Source organism: Anomaloglossus baeobatrachus, chromosome 4, assembly GCF_048569485.1.
Source record: "Anomaloglossus baeobatrachus isolate aAnoBae1 chromosome 4, aAnoBae1.hap1, whole genome shotgun sequence".
Classification (NCBI taxonomy): domain Eukaryota; kingdom Metazoa; phylum Chordata; class Amphibia; order Anura; family Aromobatidae; genus Anomaloglossus; species Anomaloglossus baeobatrachus.
This window is the reverse complement of record NC_134356.1, coordinates 447,479,253-447,498,260: the sequence shown is the minus strand read 5'-3', so window position 1 is coordinate 447,498,260 and position 19,008 is coordinate 447,479,253. Positions and strand designations below refer to the sequence as shown.

At 45.5% G+C, this 19,008-nt stretch overlaps 1 protein-coding gene across 5 annotated transcripts in view; it reads left to right on the top strand.

Annotated features, from left to right (window-relative positions):
* Positions 1-19,008, top strand: part of LINGO1 (leucine rich repeat and Ig domain containing 1) — a 520,596-nt gene that overhangs the window by 489,585 nt on the left and 12,003 nt on the right. The window contains exon 1 of one of the 5 annotated variants that reach the window (XM_075345579.1): positions 6,965-7,546. The exons of the other annotated variants lie outside the window; for them this stretch is intronic. The gene's annotated coding sequence lies outside the window, so the exon portion shown is untranslated. Of the gene's footprint in view, positions 1-6,964; positions 7,547-19,008 lie in introns of those variants that run through there. 5 annotated transcript variants of the gene reach the window in all.

The window sequence follows — 19,008 nt, the reverse complement described above, 5'->3', positions numbered from 1 at the left end:
GTTCCCACCGGTAACCCGCTCCCCGACCTGGATGTGGGCCGGAGGAGCCCCTTTTGCCCGCAGGCGCTGGCCCTGGGAAACGGTTGCCCTTGGAGGTGGCGGTGTCTCCCCTTCACGGTTGGACGGTTGCCTTCTGTCGGGACTTGACTGTTTGGAAACCCAGAGGTCCCCTTCACTAACGGATTCGGCAACTTCACGGCGACTCCTAGCCTTACCGGGGTCCGAAAAGCCCCTGCCAATAGTGCTGGCTTCTCCTTGTGTACCGGTCCGGTACCGCCGGGCCACCGCCCGTCCACGGTCCTTACGGCAAACTCCGATAGGCCACTCCTGCAGACGGTCACCACCGTCTGCCAACCTTGCTGTTCTGTCCGGGCCACACACCCGGACCAACTTCAGGCTCTTTAGCTGTCACTTTACTCTTTCCACTTTCACTGTCAAAACTGAACTCTTTCCTCTCCAAACTCTATCTCTCTACTTCACCTCCTTCCACTTCCTCCTCCAAAACTAGACTGCCTGTTTTTCCCTCCTCCAGGACTGTGAACTCCTTGGTGGGCGGAGACCAACCGCCTGGCTCCACCCCCTGGTGTGGACATCAGCCCCTGGAGGAAGGCAACAAGGGTTTTGTGTTTGACTTTGATGTGCCTGCAGGGAGTGTGGGGTGTGTAGATGTTGTGCTCTGTGGTCCCTGGCTTGTCCAGGGCGACACAGACAACAAAATGCATAGTTCTATTTACCCCAGCAAGTCTTCAAGGTCCTGGAGCAGCAAAACAGCCCCCAGAACATCACACTACCACTACCACTGCCATATTTTACTGTTGGTACTTCTATGCCAGATGTAATGAGACATACACCTTCCAAAAAGTAAAACTTATATCTTGTCAGTCCACAAAGTATTCTCCCAAAGGTGTTGGGATCAAGATGTTTTCTGGCAAAACTGAGACAAGTCTTTATGTTCTTTTTGCTCATCAGTGGTTTTTGGCTTGGAACTCTGCCATGCAGGCCATTTTTGTCCAGTCTCTTTCTTATGGTGGTAGTGTAGGAGAATGCAGCCCCTACTAAGGATGTTGATTCACTGTACTTTCTGTGTTGTGTTGCGCTGTGGCTTTAAGAGACTGGCTCAAAAACAGAGCGGTGTGCTGTGGCTTTAAGAGACTGGCTCAAAAGCAGAGGATAATGGTATGACCCAGATCTCCCCCTGCTGCTGGAGCTGACTTGGTGTGATCGGAGAGAAGTGCAGAAAGAAGCAGGAAGTATGACTGTGTGGATTCCAGGACATCCTGAGGAATTGAGAGATTGGAGAGTCAGAATCCAGCCTGCCAGAGTCCCCTGCCTAAAGAGCCCAGCTGTCCAGCAGAATTGGGAAAATGAGTCCTGCGTTGCCCTCCTAGAGTAAAGTGTACACCACCGGAATGGCTTGCCCCAGAGCGGACCAGTCCTGTGGACGGAGCCGTGAGCGAGTACCTGGGTATGGCGGTGAGGGAACCAGTTTAGGCTTCCATAGTGAGAGTGCAGTATCCGCACAGTTCCTTTAGAAGAGACCAGCCAGGTTAGTGGATAGAGTAGGATGGGTTAATGTTATATATGTGCATATCATTGTATTGCTATTTGAACTTGTATTGCTTACTGTACTAGTTATAGCACCCTGGCCTGTCCACCTCAGCTAAACTATACGCGATTGTATCTGGAGTTGTCTCTTTTACCGTTTGTTCCTTTTTGCCTCTATCCCGCCGCTGCTCTGCAGCTTTCGTTTGTTACCCTGATAAACTTTCTTCTTGGTTTACCCGTTAAGTCTGTCTGATTCCGTGACTTGCTCTGCAGAGCTGAGGGCTGTCGGTCCATCACTTGAGACTCATGAACACTGACCTTAACTGAGGTAATTGAGGCCTGCAGTTCTTTGAATGTTGGTGTGTGGTCTTTTGTGACCTCTTTGATAAGTCATCGCTGTGCTGTTGGGGTAATTTTGGTCAGCCAGCCACTCCTGAGAAGGTTTATAACTGTTCCACGTTTTTGCCATTTGTGGATAATGGCTGTCACTTTGCTTTAAGTCCCAAAGCTTTGGAATGGCTTTATAACCTTTTTCAGACTGATAGATCTCAATGAATTTGTTTGTCATTTGTTCCTGAATTTCTTTTAATAGTGACATGATGTCTAGCTTTTGAAGATCCTTTGGTCTACTTCACTTTGTCAGGAAGGTCTTATTTAAGTGATTTATTGATTAAGAACAGGTGTAGCAGTAATCACGTCTGAGTATGGCTAAGAAGATTGAGCTCAGCTTCCCAAAGATGTGATCAACCACAGTACATTTATATTTTTAAGGGGGGAGGGCAATCACTTTTTGACACAGGCCCCTGTAGGTTTTTAATTCTTTTTCCCTTAATAATACAGACCTTAATTTTTTTAATTGTGTTATCTTTGTCTAATATTTACATTTGATTGGTAACCTGAAACATTTAAATGTGACAAACATGCAAAAGAATAAGAAATCAGGAAGGGAGTAAACTTTTTTTCACACCACTATGTACCTGAATAGTGTACTGTATCTCAGACATGAACTTTTTTAAAGGGAAAGTGCAGTCCAGTCTGCAGGCAGCATGTTATGGAGCAGAAGTATATATAGTTTCTTGGAAGAAGATTCATATATCTTGTGTTCTTTTTTTTCAAACCTCTGCTCATTTCAAATTTTTAGTCCAGTAGGCGGTCCTAATCAGTGATTGCAGTGATTGCCAGCCTTCCATGGACTGGAGTGCACACAGAAATAGCTATCAATCAATAATTTGGGCTGTCTGCTTGTCTGAAAATACTTAAATCAGCGGAGGTTTAAAGGGAATCTGTTAGCAGGATTAAAGGGATCCTGTCAACAAGATTTCACATTCCAAAGTATTTTTTTGCTCATGTAGCTCTTTCAAAGACAAGTACAACAATACCTTTACATGACCAGTCCATTCCTCTGTTACTGAGAAATCAGTGTTTGAATTGATATACAAATGAGACTGAAGAGCTATTGCCCATGTGAAGCCTCAGTCACTCCAGCTCTATTCTCATTCAGTGCTGCCTCCTCTGCTTCACTCATGACTCATGGACTGGCCCTGTAAAGGTATTGCTGGACTTGTCTTTGAAAGAGCTTAATGTGTATATAAATAGTTTAGGCTGTGAAATCCTTCTGACATATTCCCTTTAAGTGAAAAAAAAAGAACTATACCAAGTCTTTTTTTCATAAAACTATATATCAATTTACTCATCTCTTCCTGCTCAATAGCATGCTACATTTCCAATGTGATAAGGTTCTGTTCAGTTTTGTATAGGATGAACCTATGCTCTCAGACCATCTTACACTTTTAATGGCATGGATGATTTTATAGGGTTTTGAAAATATTTAGATCCACATTGACATGATGTTATCACTGCTAGTGTTGAGCAAGTAGCTAACTATTCGTACTCGATATGCTGTTAGCGAGTACTGTCCGCTATTCGCATATTTGTTACGAGTAGCGAGCACAATATAAGTCAATGGGAAATACTCGCTAAGTGGCGAGTTACTCGAAAGCTGTACTATTTGCTACTTGCACGAAAAGTATGGTTTTCAGGTTACTCACTACTTAGAAAGTATTTCCCATTGACTTACATTGCGCCCACTATTCGTAACAAATATGCGAGTAGCGGACAGTACTCGCTAACAGCATAGCGCGTATTAATGGTTAACTTCTCGCTCAACACTAATCACTGCATATTTATCACAATGGTGCTCTGTTGGGCAGCTCTGAACACTATGTAGTTCTTTAAGCCCCCCATAAACATTGCACTAACGTCATCCAAGCCTGTGGATATAGATGGGTTCAGTGAACAGTCTAATACATAGGGGAATCCTCGACTCTCTACCAACAGATGATACTGAACAAATGCTCCTGTGTAAGAGAGAGTTAGGGGTACTTTCCATGTTGCGACATCGCTACTGCGATGTCGTCGGGGTCAAATCGAAAGTGACGCACATCCGGCGCCAGTAACGACGTCGCAACGTGTAAAGCATAGATTCACGATAAACAATCGCAAAAGCGTCGTAAATCGGTGATCTGTGTAGTGTCGGTCATTTTCATAATTTCGCTGCAGCGACAGGTACGATGTTGGTCCTCGTTCCTGCTGCAGCACACATCGCTGTGTATGAAGCCGCAGGAGCAAGGAACTTCTCCTTACCTGCCTCCACCTGCTATGCGGAAGGAAGGAGGTGGGTGGTATGTTTATGTCCCGCTCATCTTCGCCCCTCCGCTTCTATTGGCCGCCTGCCATGTGACATCCCCTTAGGAAGGAGGCGGGTCACCGGCCAGAGTGACGTCGCAGCACAGGTAAGTGTGTGTGAAGCTGCCGTAGCGATAATGTTCGCTACGGCAGCTATCACAAGATATCGCATGTGCGACGGGGCCGGGTACTATCGCGCTCAGTATCGCTACCATCAGCTAGCGATGTCGCAGCGTGCAAAGTACCCCTTAGGCGAGAGAACTGCCTACCAATCGATGAATCGAAAGGTATGTAAAGGGTTTGGAGAGTAACCTGAACTCATCGTTTCTATAGGAACTTGAGATAATGGGCCACATTTACTATTCATGTTGTGCCAGAAATATGGTGCATATTTCATCTTTTTCTTGGTGCAAGTCAATTCATTCAGATTTATTATTGATGTTCCCCAAAAGAGCAGCTTTGTGCCTTACATGGATTTGGGGAGTCTAAAAATGTGGTAGACTTATTGTTGCCCTGTGCCAGTTTTAGTAGTCTAAAGTAAGCTAGGGTTTGCCAAATCAGTCACACAGCGAGTGCCACTGAGATAAATTTATCACATCTTCCTGCTGCCTGGAATAAGTTTATGCAGTTTAGCTATTGGACAACATTAATAGATGTGCCCCAATATGTTCTTTGTGACATGACGTCATTCTGGGAATAGCAATGAGAAGATTGGTAGCCTGTAACATAAATGTCAACCATAACTCTCCAGTAGGCCGTGGCATACAAAATACTAAGTGGGTATTAAATGTGTGTCATTGCCATTACACCATCAGCCTAAAAGACTGCTACAAGGCAGAATGGATCTGTTGATTTCCGTCTTTCATGCCAAACCCTAAAAAGAAAGTCTTCATGGTTCTACAGCTGTCACGATTTGTCAGGCCTGGTTCTGTAGCCTATCCTATTGAAGATTTGAAATGTTGCGTGTTTGCATACTTGTGTTGCCTCCTTATTAACCCAATAACTAGTGATGGGCGAATAGTAACTATTCGTGTTCGGATTATTCGTAACAAATCCCAAAGCACTATTCCAATATTTGTTACGAATAACAAACCTAATGCAAGTCAATGGGGATTCCGAGCATTTTTCTTGCCGTGACGAAGCCTAGTACTCTGTATTTGGTAAGCATTATCCAAACACGATAGTTACTATTTATCCATCTCTACCAATAACCGAAGCTGTCCTATCTGTCACTAACAAGTATACCACAAATTTACTTAGCACTTTTTTCCCATTTTGATGCTTGGCTTTAACTCTAGTTGAGTCCCCAGGCCATGCCTGCATGATTTTATAGAATGAGTTGCTCCTATGTATTTCCAGGATTGTAAACTCTCATAAATGTACTGTATATTTTATCTAGATACATACATATAGGAGTAGCATAGCAACACTGTCATGCGGTGTGCTGCTCTATACTCACCAGGTTTCATGGAGACCTCTGACTTTGTTCACACTACAGTCTGACACACCACCTGGTGCTTTTGAGTTGCTCAGTCAGAGTCGGGCGTTGACCAGTTTTGTGCTCACTGGTGATTGGTCTAGCAGGAGTTAATTCCTGCTGTCTTGTGAATTGGATCACCAATAAAGATTTTTTTTGTATCTTAACATTGTTTGTGGTGTTTATGCTGGATTCTTTTTCTTTTGAATTCTACATGGCTTGTGAATTGCTGCTAGGGTCACAGGTTACTGAAGACCTATCACAGCCACCTCCAACCTTTAAAAGATGGTGAAACCTATTCCTCCATGCTGATTATACCTCTAGCAATACTGGTCATTGAGCGGTGTGATCCAGATATTGGTGTGCAGTGGAAATATCTTTGTTGTTTGTTTATTTCCTCCCTGTATTTTATTTCTCCCTGAGCATGTATTGTCTTTACCCCTGTGTGTGTTTGCAGTGAGTTTGTGCTTTGGTTTTCCCCTCTCTCTTTGTTTTTGTGGGATTCATCACTTCTGTCCAAGCCCTCTCCAGGGGTGGGGTAGAGAGGGTATAGACCAGGGCCTGAGCAGGAGTCAGGGCTATGCTGGTAGTCCAGACCACTTCACCATCTGAAGTACTTCTGGAATAAGAGGCAGCTTAGGGTCCCTAGCCTGAGGACCAGACTAGGCACCCCCATTCCTAGTTACCGTTAAACGCTTTGTATAAGATACACGTTTATAAATGGTAGACTCTACATCTTAATATAATATGGTGGTGAACTGTACAACCCAGACTAAGAATGGAAGACGGTATCACATCTCTGTGGACGGTACAGTGCGGAGGAGTGCGTTTATTTCTTATTTTCTCAGGCTGGGCAGTAGAGTTATCTCTTAGTCTATAATGTTGGATAACATAGCTGTTTCTCTATAGCTCACAAAATATTGGCGATATTTCCCAGCATAAATGAGTATAGCATTCTTCAGTACACAGCTCCAGCCAGTGCAGTTATCTGTTAGCAGGCAGATGTACAGTATGTCAGCATCCAGAGGTGAGAAGAGTAATTATCTCTTTAAATGTAGTTCTGGGAAGCATAGTTATCTCACAGAGTCCAGCAGTGGCCGGCGAAGCTATCTATCCATGGTGGGTGCTGGACATTAGGATTCTCTCAGCACGCCAGGCTTGGCAGCAGTAGCATTGCGTTGCCTGTGTAGTGCACACTACTGCGTAGTACTTGTATATAGGAATAAGGAGCAGAGTCATTGCTCACAGCTGTTCCTTCTCTCCAGCTCATTGTCATAGTTCCTCCTCTCCTCTCCCCTCTTTCCTCTCCTCCCAGCTTCTCCCTGATTCTGTATCTGTTTGTCCCTCCTCTTTGCTTGCTTCTTCTCCCTCACCCTGTGTGTTTTCCTTGCTATCTCACCCTTCTCTCTCTAATTTGAGCCTCATTTTGTCTCTTTCTGCTCTGTAGCTGATGTGCGTCTATACCGTTACATGTACCGTGTGTGCTGCAGCTTCACGTCAACCTCTGGATTTTTTTTGCTGAGTGGCAGTGGATGTGTGTCCTTGTGCGTTGCCGTCTTTCTGTAATCGTCCTTGTATGTGTATCAACCTCTGTGGCTTCTTTTTTTATATGGATATTGTAATATCCATAGGATAACTGTGTCACTGTCTGTATGATTGGTACTGAACCCGTGTTTAATTGTGCGAGTGCCTCTGTCACTGCAGATCAGAGTGTGTGTGTGATTCTACATATTATGCTCTGAATGCCAGGAAGATTGTATTGAGGTCCTTCACTGCTATTCTTTCATTGGCGATGGAAAAGGGAAAAGGCATCTCGCAGCTGCGAAAAATGAAGGCCAGGTACAGATATCTATCTATGCATTTCATATGGGTGTCCCACTTTATGTAGCCAGTTATGCTAAATTATCAAGTGTCGTCTGCAAAAATACCAGTATGCTCCATCTGAGATGGATGGGTATCTTTGCAGACATCCACCTTCTCTTCTTTGTATACATATATATATATTGACCTTTCTGAAAAATATCTGCCCATTTATATCATTATGTTGGAGGTTTATTGTATTTTATGTTGTTGTTTTTTTGCCCTTTGTTCATTTCTGTACTATGTATTCATCCCCCAACATTGACACAGCATCATATCTTTAGCAGCCCTTCCCTCATCCTCCCCATTTTTCATTTTCCCCTTCTGAGTATCCATCCCGTACCCCTCCCAGGCATGTTAATATTCAGCTAGTATCGTGAGAACATATGTGCTTCTGGTGTATCTGGCCTGCTCTCTGTATTCCTCTCATGTACATGTACTTCAGCAGCATTATTGACCCCATATTCTACTAGATGACCCAGGAGACCTGTGTGCAAAATGAAGGAGGGAGAATGGTTTTGAGAGAATATTAATAGCCCATTGAAAAAAGGGAGATGGAGGACATTGGTCACAGTTTTCGTATTCCTCTGGGTGGAAATACCTATAGAAAAGGAGATTAGGCTTTAAGAATAGTTCTTGTTTATGTAGGCACTGTGAATATTACAGAACAAAAAGGCTGAATGTGGAGGTGTCTGAGGAAGAAGGAGGAATGTGTACCCAGCGAAAAGGAAGAACAGTAGAGGGAGACTGCTGTATATATTCCAGAGATGGAGCCATGGAGACAGATGACTGTACAGTTTATAGATAAGCAGGAATAGATGGTTATATCAATACCAATGATATAGCCACACATTAAAAGGATTATAGGGCTTGTCACATGAGAGTCTGCCTAGAAACCCACCGGAGCACAAACAGCATCCGAGCAGCTCACCGATTTCACAAGATCATAGCGGCTTCTCACATCTCTCTCACTGGAGGATTAGCTCTTTGAATGCTTTACAGGCTAATAAGGCCCAGTATACAGCAAAGACCCTTCACAGGTTCTGTATGCTGGGGCTGTGCCTTACAATGTGCTTCATCAGACAAAGCCTTAGGTGGCCTTCATCTTAGAAAAAAAAGAGCACAGTCTTCTTTATTCAGTCTTTCCATCCATCGCATGCTATTCCCTCTTTATACTGCACCCAACATCCCACCAGCCTGACTCGCAGCGGATGCGTATTACATAAGCTCTATTATATCTTTTATAATCGGCACCATTTTTATTATAATATCGGTCAAATCTGTTTTCTTTTTTGCCGGCATAAAATGAATAGCGCTCCAATATTTATTCTGTTTGCGAGTGGTTGCTGTTTGGTATTTGTGTTTGCGACCATTGTGACAGCTCCAGATGTATATTATATATTCAGCATATGTTCTGCGGTGCTAGTCATAACACCATTGTATGCACTGGATAAACAAGCCATCTTAAATGCAAAGACAATTTGGCAATTTGGGTCCGGCACCTCTTGCAAGTAATACATATTAACCATAGTAGTTTTAGACGGTTTCCACTAGTGATATGTTCTGCTTTACAATGGATTTAATTATTAATGCCATTATGTTCCTATCTCGAGACTTCACTATATTCCTGGAGACATTGCACAATATGGAGACCTGTATCTATTGCCTATTTCAGAGGCATAAAGGTTCTTCAATTCCCATTTCCTAATCTTATGTCTTGGCTATGTGTGTATTCATATATTAAGGTCCTGAGGACATCTATGGATTAGTGGGAATCCCAATAATCACTGATCGGAAATGATAGCATGGCCTAGTAATATAGCGTCATACCCAATAGTAGGACAACCTGTTTAATTTTAGCTTTTACAAAATAAAGGCTTTGTTAGTAACACCAAGTCATGGTGAGATCTGTACTGTTTATACTATTCTCTCTTTACTGATTTGTAAATACATTCCCTCTTTAAAGGGTTAGACTCACTATGATAACCACCCTAAAGAGGAGCCAGCCTGGCACTCAGGGAATTGCCAAGGATCTAGCTTCTAAGAGGTTCCATAATTGATGGGAAAGTATTGGCCAACCTAGGGCCTGACAGATCATATGTGCAACCTGTGCAATCTTACAGGGTCCCAAAATGTAAAGGGGCCCATTTCTACCTCCAAAGTAGATGAAATTGTGAATTTTGATGAGTCCTTAGGCTGCAAAGGGCCCATAGATTGTTCTTGCATAGGGGCCCTTTGTGTCTCTGTCCACCAATAGGCCATCCATATATTTGGACTTCAGGGAATGTAGTATGACATGGCAGACTTGATACATTATGACATCAAAGAAGCAACTCCAGGCTGTAATACATAAAACATACATGTATGTTTTATCTATTGGATCTACATGCAAAATGTTTTTCTTCTTCCTTTGCCAGTATTTTGTCATTTTTAGCCATGGGCTGAGCCCTGAATCTGAATGAAGCAGGGGTCTCTCCCTGCCTCTTACCAGGAACTCCCAGCACAGTCATGTCCAGTCAATGGGGCCAAAAGAAGCAGTTATACCTTGTATATATTTAAGATGGACACAAGCCATAAAGTGGATATCCACCATTGAATACTATTTAGTTAGCATTATCTAAGCTACAATATATAGTTTAAAATTAACATTAAATGTGAAAAGAAAATACTTGCAATTTCTTTTATATATTCTCCCTTCCTTTGACTTTGTCCTGTCTTTTATTAAGTAATAAGTATAGGATATATACAATAGGAGGATCTTTTCTATGTGTCCCACGAGGTCGACCATTTTTTCCTTTCCTCAGAGCTTGCTGTATGACAACTGGCTGCAGTAGACCTTCTTCTCCATTGCTATAGGAGAAAAGGCGCTATCAGACCAGCCATTTTAATAAGTCACACATTCTTTATTAACACATTCTCTCTACAAAATTTCTATATAAATGCTTGTTTTAGGAACATGCAGAAAATTGTGCCAACGGAGGGACAAGACTTTCCACTTCTATCATTCAGTCCTAGGATTGTTGCTTACTTATTAGACACATTTATTACACTGTAGCTCAGCTAGTATATCTTACATTACTGTGTTTTTATGATGCCCCCTCCCTGCACTTAACACCTGGTTTATTCTTTGCAGAAACGTACATTAAAATCCATTAAAGCTATTAGATTTCACCTGTTTCATAATGGCCCCCTCATTTTACTGCCAGCATTTATCTGTTATACCAAACGTGTATCAAAAGGGAGCTTTGTTTTATGATCATGTAACATTTGGTTTAAAATGTAGCACATTGTGGCAATCTAATTTCCATATTTATTTACTGAGAACAGTAGAATTGAAAAATAGTAAGAGCAATAATCACAGAGAAAGAAAAGCAGAAAGCAGCACACGTCTGTAAACCCTACACCACTAATGTATTGTTATTAGTGATGAGCGAGCATGCTTGTCACTACTCGGTACTCGCACGAGTATCACTGTACTCGGGCTGCTCGGCGGGGACCGAGTAATCTCGCGATACTCGTGCTTTACTCGTGGTCTTCATTTCTGCATGTTGGCGCTCTTTTGAGAGCCAGCCCTCATGCAGGGATTGGCTGGCAGACCACTGCAATGCCACAGCCCTGTTAGTTGTGGAATTGCAGTGATTGGCCGGCCTGCACAGCGTCACCGAGCCTTTATATCGGCCGGCGCGCTGTGCTCTGCTCACAGCTATTCTGACAGTGAGTGTAGGGAGAGTGTCGCTGATTCAGGGAAAGCTTTGCGGCCCTTTATAGCTTTTTCAGTTGCAGGGCTGCAAACAGTGTGACCAAAAGTCCTTCTCAGGACTATTCTAGTTGTATACAGGCAGGCAGGGTATAGCCAGGTCGGAGTACAGTAGCAGAGTCCTTCTCAGGACTATTGTTGCTATATACAGGCAGGGTATAGCCAGGTCTGAATACAGGCTAGTGACCAAAAGAGTCCTTGTCAGGACTATTGTAGCAGTATACAGGCAGGCAGGGTAGTGGTGACCGTATACCAGCCTTCATATCTGGGGCTGGTGTACACAGTGTAAAACAGTCCAGATAGTGTCTGACTTGTCTGTACTGTAATTGTCGCTCCCCAAAAAAACCTGTTAGTAGGTTATTATTGCGTCCGTGCTTGGTTTTTAAAACCGCACGTGTGTGCCTGTTGGTGGCAGCGTACAGGTGCACTGGTGTGCGTTTACCAAACTATTATATAACGCACAAGTGTAGTGTATAATACACGTCAGTCAGCAGTGGCTGATAGTGTCAGAGTTCTTAATTTTTGCTCCTAAAACCTGTGTTAGGTTATTATTGCGTCCGTGCTTGGTTTTTAAAACCGCACGTGTGTGCCTGTTGGTGGCAGCGTACAGGTGCACTGGTGTGCGTTTACCAAACTATTATATAACGCACAAGTGTAGTGTATAATACACGTCAGTCAGCAGTGGCTGATAGTGTCAGAGTTCTTAATTTTTGCTCCTAAAACCTGTGTTAGGTTATTATTGCGTCCGTGCTTGGTTTTTAAAACCGCACGTGTGTGCCTGTTGGTGGCAGCGTACAGGTGCACTGGTGTGCGTTTACCAAACTATTATATAACGCACAAGTGTAGTGTATAATACACGTCAGTCAGCAGTGGCTGATAGTGTCAGAGTTCTTAATTTTTGCTCCTAAAACCTGTGTTAGGTTATTATTGCGTCCGTGCTTGGTTTTTAAAACCGCACGTGTGTGCCTGTTGGTGGCAGCGTACAGGTGCACTGGTGTGCGTTTACCAAACTATTATATAACGCACAAGTGTAGTGTATAATACACGTCAGTCAGCAGTGGCTGATAGTGTCAGAGTTCTTAATTTTTGCTCCTAAAACCTGTGTTAGGTTATTATTGCGTCCGTGCTTGGTTTTTAAAACCGCACGTGTGTGCCTGTTGGTGGCAGCGTACAGGTGCACTGGTGTGCGTTTACCAAACTATTATATAACGCACAAGTGTAGTGTATAATACACGTCAGTCAGCAGTGGCTGATAGTGTCAGAGTTCTTAATTTTTGCTCCTAAAACCTGTGTTAGGTTATTATTGCGTCCGTGCTTGGTTTTTAAAACCGCACGTGTGTGCCTGTTGGTGGCAGCGTACAGGTGCACTGGTGTGCGTTTACCAAACTATTATATAACGCACAAGTGTAGTGTATAATACACGTCAGTCAGCAGTGGCTGATAGTGTCAGAGTTCTTAATTTTTGCTCCTAAAACCTGTGTTAGGTTATTATTGCGTCCGTGCTTGGTTTTTAAAACCGCACGTGTGTGCCTGTCGGTGGCAGCGTACAGGTGCACTTGTGTGCAATTTCCAGAAACTTTGATATAACGCACAAGTAGTGAATATACACGTCAGCAGTGCACAGCATTGCAAAATGCGCAAGGGCATTGGCAAGGAACAAGGAAGTGGACGTGATGGTGGTGCAGGCAGAGGCCGAGGTCGTGGGCAAGCTCTAATTTCGCCACAACAAAGGGCCACATCTAGTCGCTCGCACGTCCTGTCCCAAATTCTTGGGGACCGCAGCAGTACACCGCTCTTGAACCAAGACCAGTGTCAACAGGTTGTTAGTTGGATAGCGGATAATGCTTCCAGTCAGATTGGCACCACCACAAACACTCTGTCTTCCACACGGTCAAGTGTCAGTAGCCGTGATACTGCACCGCACATTTCTGAACCTGATCCTCCTTCCTACCACCAGGCTGAGTACACGTCCTCCTCGGACATTAATGATCCCACACTTGGACACTCGGAAGAGCTGTTCACGTTTCCATTCACACATTCTGGCCTCTCGCCAGCTCATATTGAAGTGGGTCATGAGGAGATCGTCTGTACAGATGGCCAAATATTTGAGCAGCCACGTTCTCACGAAGTTGGCAACGTGTCTCAACAAGTGGTGGACGATGATGAGACACAATTGTCAGCAAGTCAGGAGGAGGAGCAGGGTGCGGAAGAGGAAGACGACGTGGTGGATGATCCAGTAACTGACCCAACCTGGCAGGAGGATATGCAGAGCGAGGACAGCAGTGCACAGGGGGAGGGAGGCGTAGCATCACAACAGGCAGTAAGAAGCAGGGTGGTGGCCCCAGGCAGAAGTCAGGCAACCGTTCCCCGGAACAACACGACGACACAAGGTGCCTGTCCAAATGTTAGGTCTTCACGAGTCTGGCAGTTTTTTAAGTTGGATCCAGATGATTCAAAAAAGGCCATTTGCAACACCTGCCGTGCCAGCATCAGCAGGGGTACCAAAACTAGCAGCCTGACCACCACCAGCATGATCAGGCACATGTCAGCCAAGCACCCGACTTTGTGGGAAGTACAACAGAGTCGAGGAGCAGTGCTTGCTGATGTCACTGCTACGTCTTCGCTGGTTGTGCATGCGAGCCAATCCTCTGTCCATGCTGCCTGCGAACAAGCCTCCTCCACTCCTGCACCTACAGTTGCCTACGCAGAAAGAACACCATCATCAAGCACGTCCTTGTCCCAGCGCAGCGTTCAGTTATCCATTCAGCAAACCTTTGAACGCAGGCGCAAATACACTGCCAACACCCCACATGCCACAGTTCTAAATGCTAACATTTCGCGACTGCTTGCGCTGGAAATGTTGCCTTTTAGGCTGGTGGAGACAGAAGCATTCCGTGACCTGATGGCGGCAGCTGTCCCACGTTACTCGGTCCCCAGCCGCCACTATTTCTCCCGGTGTGCCGTCCCCGCGTTGCATAACCACGTGTCACAAAACATCACACGTGCCCTGAACAACGCTGTTTCACCCAAGGTCCACCTAACCACAGACACGTGGACAAGTGCTTGTGGGCAAGGCCGCTACATCTCGTTGACGGCACACTGGGTTAATATTGTGGAAGCTGGGACCCAGTCTGAGCGAGGGACGCAACACGTCCTTCCCACACCAAGGTTTGCAGGCCCTACCTCAGTCAGTGTTTCACCCACACTCTACAGCTCCGGAATGTCATGCTCTTCAGCCTCCTCCTCCTCCTGCGCATCCTCATCCACTGTGCCCTCCACACCAGTCACAAGCTGGAAGCACTGCAGCACTGCCTCGGCGAAGCGGCAACAGGCTGTGCTGAAGCTAATCTGCATAGGTGACAAACCCCACAATGCAGAAGAGCTGTGGACAGCTCTGAAACAGCAGGCAGATCACTGGCTCACACCTCTGAACCTAAAGCCAGGAAAGGTCGTTTGTGACAATGGCCGGAACCTGGTGGCGGCTTTGAGGCGAGGCCAGCTGACACATGTTCCATGCGTGGCCCATGTGCTCAACCTCGTGGTTCAGCGGTTTATAAAGTCATACCCAGAGCTGTCTGATCTGCTGGTAAAAGTTCGCCGCCTGTCTGCACATTTTCGAAAGTCACCTACTGCTTCAGCCGGCCTTGCCGGCTTTCAGCGCCGTTTGCATCTTCCGGCTCACAGACTGGTGTGTGATGTCCCCACGCGTTGGAATTCAACTCTGCACATGTTGGTCAGGATATGTGAGCAGAAGAGGGCAGTTGTTGAGTACCTGCATCACCTAAGCCGTCGGGAAATGGGTCAAACTCCACACATAACACCTGAGGAGTGGAGATGGATGTCAGACCTATGTACCATCCTCCAAAACTTTGAGGACTCCACCAAGATGGTGAGTGGTGATGACGCCATTATTAGCGTCACCATACCGCTACTCTGCCTTCTAAAACGGTCCCTGCTGAAAAACAAACATGATGCATTGCAGGCGGAGCGCGATGAGTTGCAGCAAGAAACAGTAGTGGGTGTGGGTGATAACACACAGCCCAGCCTCGTCTCATCACAACGTGCAGTGGAGGACTATGACGAGGAGGAGGATGAAGACATGGAGCAACTCTCCGGCCAAATTGAGGATATGACATGCACACCAGTCATATCCTCGATTCAGCGTGGCTGGCCAGAGGACAGGGTAGATGAGGAGGAGGAGGAGGAGGAGGAGGAGGAGGAGGAGGACAGCATGTTCAGTCATCTTGTTGGTCAGGCTACTGAAGTCCTGGCTGTTAAGAGTCTGGCGCACATGGCTGACTTTATGGTAAGCTGCCTGTCTCGTGACCCTCGCGTTAAGAACATCTTGGCCGACAATCATTACTGGTTGGTAACACTGTTAGACCCACGCTACAAGGAGAACTTTTTGTCTCTTATTCCCGTGGAGGAGAGGTCAACCAAAATGCAGCAGTTTCGGAAGGCCATACTCACGGAAGTAGGCAAAGCATTCCCCTCACAAAACGCTAGCGGCATAGGTCAGGAATCAGTGGACAACCGAGGCGTACAGCCGAGAGAGGCACAAGTCCAATCCGCCAGAGGTAGGGGAACAGTCTTTAAGATGTGGGACAGTTTTCTCAGCCCCTCACGTACCACAGCCCCTGAGGTGCGGGGTAGTGCCACAAGAAATCCTAAGTTTGCCCAGATGCTGAAGGAGTACCTTGCAGATCGAACAACTGTACTCCGACATTCCTCTGTGCCTTACAATTATTGGGTATCCAAGCTGGACACGTGGCATGAATTGGCTCTCTACGCCTTGGAAGTCCTGGCCTGCCCTGCTGCTAGCGTTTTGTCAGAGCGTGTTTTTAGTGCCGCAGGTGGAATCATTACAGATAAACGCACCCGCCTGTCAACTGAAAATGCTGACAGGCTGACTCTGATAAAGATGAACAAGGGTTGGATTGGGCCAGACTTCACCACACCACCAGCAAATGAGAGCGGAATTTAAAGTTTGCCATGTACCTCCACTCACCCATGGGTACACTTCTCGACTTTGGATAATCGCTGGACTGCTCCTCCTTCTCCTCATGCGCCATCATGATGACCGTTACAATAGTTAGGTCTTTGTTTCAGGTATACCCCCAGTGGTAAATTTTTTCGCCCATTCTTTGCAGAATGGACATTACAACGACAGGAGACCCGCTCCTTTGCAATGGGAACAATGTTTTGAGGCCCTCATGCACGTCTCTACCCAGGGACAATGTGGAGCCTCCCAATTTTTGGCTGCCCTGCCTAAGGGCTATACTGAAATACACCCACTTCCTTAAAATGGACACTTAATGTTTTGAGGCCCTCATGCACGTCTCTACCCAGGGACAATGTGGAGCCTCCCAATTTTTGGCTGCCCTGGCAAAGGGCTATACTGAAATAGACCCACTTCCTTACAATGGGCACTTCAGGTTTAAAGGCCATCATGCACGTCTCTACCCAGGGACAATGTGGAGCCTCCCAATTTTTGGCTGCCCTGCCTAAGGGCTATACTATAATACACCCACTTCCTGACAATGGACACTTAATGTTTTGAGGCCCTCATGCACGTCTCTACCCAGGGACAATGTGGAGCCTCCCAATTTTTGGCTGCCCTGGCAAAGGGCTATACTGAAATAGACCCACTTCCTTACAATGGGCACTTCAGGTTTAAAGGCCATCATGCACGTCTCTATCCAGGGACAATGTGGAGCCTCCCAATTTTTGGCTGCCCTGCCTAAGGGCTATACTGAAATACACCCACTTCCTTAAAATGGACACTTAATGTTTTGAGGCCCTCATGCACGTCTCTACCCAGGGACAATGTGGAGCCTCCCAATTTTTGGCTGCCCTGGCAAAGGGCTATACTGAAATAGACCCACTTCGTTACAATGGGCACTTCAGGTTTAAAGGCCATCATGCACGTCTCTACCCAGGGACAATGTGGAGCCTCCCAATTTTTGGCTGCCCTGGCAAAGGGCTATACTGAAATAGACCCACTTCCTTACAATGGGCACTTCAGGTTTAAAGGCCATCATGCACGTCTCTACCCAGGGACAATGTGGAGCCTCCCAATTTTTGGCTGCCCTGCCTAAGGGCTATACTATAATACACCCACTTCCTGACAATGGACACTTAATGTTTTGAGGCCCTCATGCACGTCTGTATGCAGGGGCATTGGTGAACCTCACAATTTAGGACTGCCCTGGCAAAGGAAAATACTACAAAGACTCACTTCCTCAAAATGGGCACATTAGACTCAAGAGGCCTTCATGTACGTCTCTTCTCAGGGACATCGGAGTGCCACACAATGTTTTCACGTAAAATCTTTCATGTATTGATCTCAAAAAGTAACATACACCAGCTCTATCTCACTATTGGGTATGTGCCCTTAACATTTCCGCCATGAAAAATCATTTTGGGGTCATTTTGGAAGGTTTTCTGGTGAGTCCGTAAAAATGGCGTAAAACGCGGACAAAATTGTTCACAGCTGTGACTTTTGAGTGATAAATGCTTCAAGGGGTCTTCCCCATGCTGTTGCCATGTCATTTGAGCACTCTTCTGAGACTTTTGTGACATTTTTAGGGTTTCTCCATGCTGCCGGGAGGTCATTTCACAAAAATACTCGGGTCTCCCATAGGATAACATTGGGCTCGTTGCTCGGACCGAGTACACGAGTATCTTGGGAGGCTCGGCCCGAGCTTCGAGCACCCGAGCTTTTTAGTACTCGCTCATCACTAATTGTTATCCATACCCTCCCACCTCCACACCAGCCCCCACACAGGAAATGTCCTCTGTCACCAGGACATACTACATACTGTGCCTTGAAAAAGTATTCATACCCCGTGAACATTTACACATTTTTTCACTTTATACCCACAAACCTGAATGTATTTTATGTAATATACCAACGCAAAGTAGCAAGTATTTGTCAAGTGTAAAAAAAAGTGATACATGGTTTATATTTTAAAAATATATATTTGAAAATTGTGACATGCATTTGTATTCAGCCCCCTGAATTCATGTCTTTTAGCCCTCAATAAAATCCTGAGTTACCAATTGTCACCAGAAGTCACCTAAGGCCTAACCCACACGGCGAGAAAAGCGGTGCGAATGGAGTGCGATAAAAAAATCGCATTCCACTCGGACCAATATTAGCCTGTGTGTCAGCGCACATGAGTGATTATTTTCTCAGCCCTAATCGGACCGAGAAAACAATCGCAGCATGCTGCAATTGTAATGCAAGACTCTTTCTCTCACACCCATTCAAGTGAATGGGGCGAGAGAAAAATTGCACTGCACTCGCGGTACACCGGTGTACCACGAGTGCAGGGCGAGAATGGCAATAGCCGGCTATGCAGGAGAGAGGGAGAGAAATCCCTCCCACCCCTCCTGAGTGCCGGCCCGTCCCCCACAGCAGAGGTCTGCTCGCACGAACGGACATCAGTAGCAAGGACACACGCATGACACTCGGCTCTGCTGTACTGCCAGTGTGAGCCGAGTGTCATGCAAGGGGATCGCAGTAATCCCCATGTGGCCCCAGCCTAATAAGTATATTAAGTCCACCTGTGGTGGTATAAATGAATAGATATTATATTATATTACCTGTGTGTAATTTATTCTTAGTATAACTACAGCTGTTCTTTGGAGGCCTGAGAGATTTATTTAAGAAGATTAGAGA